Source organism: Castor canadensis, chromosome 4 (genome assembly GCF_047511655.1).
Source record: "Castor canadensis chromosome 4, mCasCan1.hap1v2, whole genome shotgun sequence".
Lineage (NCBI taxonomy): Eukaryota > Metazoa > Chordata > Mammalia > Rodentia > Castoridae > Castor > Castor canadensis.
In genome coordinates, this window is record NC_133389.1 from 177,459,860 (window position 1) to 177,464,121 (window position 4,262).

A 4,262-nucleotide genomic window follows, 5' to 3' on the forward strand; every position below is an offset into this window, starting at 1 on the left:
TTTCGAAGCCAGTTCAGCCAAATAGTTCAAGAGACCCTATCTTGAAAATACCCAATTAAAAAAAAAAGAAAATACATGATACAAAAAAGGGCTGATAGAGTGCCTGCCACAAGTGTGATGCCCTGAGTTCAAATCCCAAGACTGCAAGAAAAGAAAAGTTGGCAATATTCCCCAAATTGATGGACAGGCATAATGTGTAATGCAAATCAAAATTCCAGTTGATTGTTTTTTGTAGAAATTGACAAGCTGATCCTAAAATTTATATAGCAATTCAAACATTCTGAATAGTCAAGAAAATCTTGAAAAAAAAAAGTTGGAAGGCACACTTTCTGATTTCAAAACTTTCTGCAAAGTTGCATTGATCAAGACTGATACTAAGTGCGCGCTGATGACGTCATTTGAAGCCTGGACTGCTGCACGTGGCGGTTGAGATCTGGTGAGAGACAATGGCCAAGAACAAACTAAGGGCAGAAGTCCCGGAATGTATTTCACATAGCCAGTCAAAAAAACTTTAAGGCTAAAAACAAAGCAAAACCAGTTACCACAAATCTTAAGAAGATAAAAACTGTGAATAATGAAAAAGTTAACAGAATGAATAAAGCTTTTATAAACATACAGAAGGAACTTGCACACTTCTCAAAAGGCCTTTCTTTTGAACCTCTGCAGAAAGAGCAGATTCCTCAGCAGCAGCATGAAAATGAACCAGTTAATGTTGATGAAGCTACAAGATTAATGGCTCAGTTGTAATAATTCCCTTGAAAGACCAATAAATTAAATGTTTTATACAACTTTAAAAAAAACCCAAAACACTGATACTAAGCATAAGAATACACATTTAGATAAACTGGATAGAACTGAAAGTCCGGAAATAAAGTCATACTTTTTTGAGAGGTAGTACTGGGGTTTGAACTCAGAGTCTCATGCTTGCTAAGCAGGCACTCTACCACTTGAGTCTCTCTGCCAGCCCTAAAACCATACATTTATGATCAATTTTGATTTCAACAAAGGAAGAGAAGAAAAGTCTCTTCAACACATGACACTGTGACAACTGGGCATCTGCATGCAAAAGAATGAAATTGGAAGCCAGGCTTGGTGGAGCATGCCTGTCGTCCCAGTTACTCAGGAGTGGAAGTAGGAGGATCATGGTTTGAGGTCAATCCAGACAAAGTAAGGATGAGACCCTTCTGGAAAACTATTTTAACAAGAAAGAAAGAAAAGAGGGATTGATGGTGTAGCTCAAGTGGTAGAGTGGTTGCCTAACAAGTATTATGAGGCTTTGAGTTCAATCCTGAGTACTGAGGAAGGAAGGAATGAAGGGAGGTAGGGAGGAAAAGAGGGATAAACTGGGTCCCTGCCTCACACCATTTACAAAAACAAACTCGAAATGCAACAAGAGCTAAAACTATAAAACTCTTAGAAGAAAACATAAGCATAAACCTTCCTGACCTTACATTAGTCAACACTATCCTAAATATAACACTAAAAGCAACAAAAGAAAAAATAGGTACCTTACACGTTGACAAAATAAAGAGCTTTTGTATTGCAAAGGACACTATCACAAAGTGAAAAGAGATCATCTCTCATGTGATGTCTTGCATCACCTTGGGACTGCAGAGTCCTCACCAGCAAGAAGCTTCACACCACTGGCTGTGGATGGCTCAAATTGTAGAGTGCCTGCCTGGTAAGCGTGAGGCCCTGAGTTCAAGCCTCAGTGCCTCAAAGGAAAAAAATCAAAGCTGCTCACCAGTTATAGATTCTTTACCTTGGACTTCCCAGTCTTTACAATTACAAGAAACAATTTACACATTTTTAAAAGGTGAAAATGTGACACGGAATGGGAGAAAATGTTGCCGTGGTCTGGTCTCAGGTGTGCTGTAGTTGTTGCCAGAAACTTTGCCTCTTGAGACCAAAGAATGAAAGTCACGGACAGCAGGGTGAGCCAGAGAGCAGTTTTGTTTAAGCAAAGAGGAAAAGTCAAAAAGTTCCCACATACATGGGAGAAGTCTCAAAGGCCAAACTCCCTAGGATCTTTGTCTAGTGGGTTTTATAAAGATTTTATCTCCTGGGTGAAGGGAAGCTGGTTGTGTTTCTATGCTGTTGGTTTATTCATAGGATATATATCATCATCAGCCAATGTGTTCCATGGGGACACAGTGCATGCCCTTCTTTCCCTTCTCAATGGCCCTGAGGTCTGGTGCACCAGTCAAGCGATCTATCAGGGCATGGCTCACATACTGTTAGTATGCCTCAGTAGTTTTAAGGCCTGGAAGAGTGGTTTTAAGACTCTGAAGTCTTCCTACATCTGTTTATCTTGTCTCTGTGTCCCTGGTAAGTTTCCATTGAGTTCTCCCTGTCCCTGTTCTGCCTGACCAGTTTCTGTCTCCTAACTTTCAGTCTCAATATTTGCAAATCATATGTCTGACGAAGAGTTAATGCTAGAATATGTAAGGAACTCCAGTAATTCAACAATAACCAAAAATACTGCTGGGCATCTGTGGCTCATGCCTGTAATCCTAGCTGCTCAGGAGGCAGATATCAGGAGGATCACAGTTCAAGGCCCGCCTGGCAAAAAGCAAGACCCTACCTCAAAAAATGCCCAACACAAAAAAGAGCTGGCAGAATGACTCAAGCTGTACAGCGCATACCTAGCAAGCATGAGGCCCTGAGTTCCAACCCTAGTACCAAAATGAAAACAAAAAAACTCCAAAAGACGGAATAATTTTAAAATGGGTAAAGTAGTCAAATAGACATTTGTCCAAAGAAGGAATACAAAGTAGTAGATAAACACATGAGAAGATGCCCAACATCTTAGTCATCAGGGAGAAACAAAGCCACAAGGAGCTACCTCTTCACATCCTCTAGGATGGCTATAATTAAAATCAGGGCTGGTGGAGTGGCTCAAGTGGTAGACCATGAGTTCAAACACCAGTACTGCCAAAAAAAAAAAAGGTACCTCTACATAGCTCAGGCTGGCCTCAAATTTGCAGTCCTTCTACCTCAGCCTCCCAAGAACTGGGATTACAGATGTGCACCAGCATGCCCGGCTTTTGTTTAAATCTTCAGATTCACCTAGTCACATACACATACTCTCATTTCTCTTTGAGGATCTGCATGTGGCCACTGGACTTGTTGCATTCCCTCAGATCGCATCTCCAGAGCTCCCCATGGAGTCCAGGCCAGCCTGGTGCCTGGCACAGAGCAAGGGCTCAGGAAGAATTACTAGAGTGAAGTAGAAAGTTAGGTAGAGGCTTGTTGAAATGTCATTTAGGGGAAGGGCTTTGGGATTTGTCAGCTAGTTAAGAGAAGGGAGTGGCCCAGAATTTGAATATGAACAGCATGTGCAAAGGCCTTGAGGACTTGGTCTTTAAGATTAATGATCTCATCTGAGGGAGAAGAGGTGGCAAAGGGGCTAGAGACAAAGGGAGGGGTTTGAGGGACTTTGGGATCTATCTGAACCCCATTCAGTGCCATCAAAAGATTTTAGGCCTAAGAGTGGCATGATCCTATCTAATATTTTGAGAAGATCCTCTGGATTAGAGGGTGAGCTTTGAATAGCTTTTTAAGCCATTTCCAGAGGGTATGGGACCTAAAAAGAAAGTGTTCCCCTCAGCTCTGTTAGGAAGTTAGCACTGTCCTCCCTCCAGGATATACTGCCTGCTATTGCCTCTGTTGAATCCACTTCAATCCCAGTCAAATGTCAGTGTGAGAGGACATTTAGGTAAACTGATCACAACAGATTAGGTTAGATAGTAAGAAGTGAGTTGGGCATGGTGATGCATATCTATAATTCCAGCACTCTGGAGGCAAAGGCAGGAAGACTTTGGGTTTGAGGCCAACCTGGGCTACATAGTAAGACACTATCTTTTTTTTTTTTTTAAGTGTGTTGAATACAAACATTTGTCAGAGAGCAAAAAGATGAGTTAATAATAATAAAAAACATCAACAGAACCACACAACATACTAGAAGCTGTTGGCTGTAATGTGGATAATGGGAAATTTCCCACATGACAGGTTCCAACTATCCCAGGTGGTTATAGGAGATATCAGTGGGCAAGGTGTGGAGGAGAGTGGGAGGACAAAGGGACTTTCTGGGGTGTGACTCCAAAGTCCAGCACTTGCTTAGCATGCAGGAACCCAAGGGTCCAACCCCAGCACCACAATAACAACAAAAAGTAAACAAATAAGCCAGTCCAGCAAATTCAAGGCCCTGAGTTCAAACCCTAGTACCAACCAAACAATGATAAATAAGTTAAAAGATAATG

The 4,262-nt window shown here is 41.5% G+C and overlaps 1 pseudogene; it reads left to right on the top strand.

The window, feature by feature from the left end:
- Window positions 1-446: 446 nt before the first annotated feature.
- Window positions 447-2,194, top strand: LOC109681472 (ribosomal biogenesis factor-like; annotated as a pseudogene).
- Window positions 2,195-4,262: the final 2,068 nt, after the last annotated feature.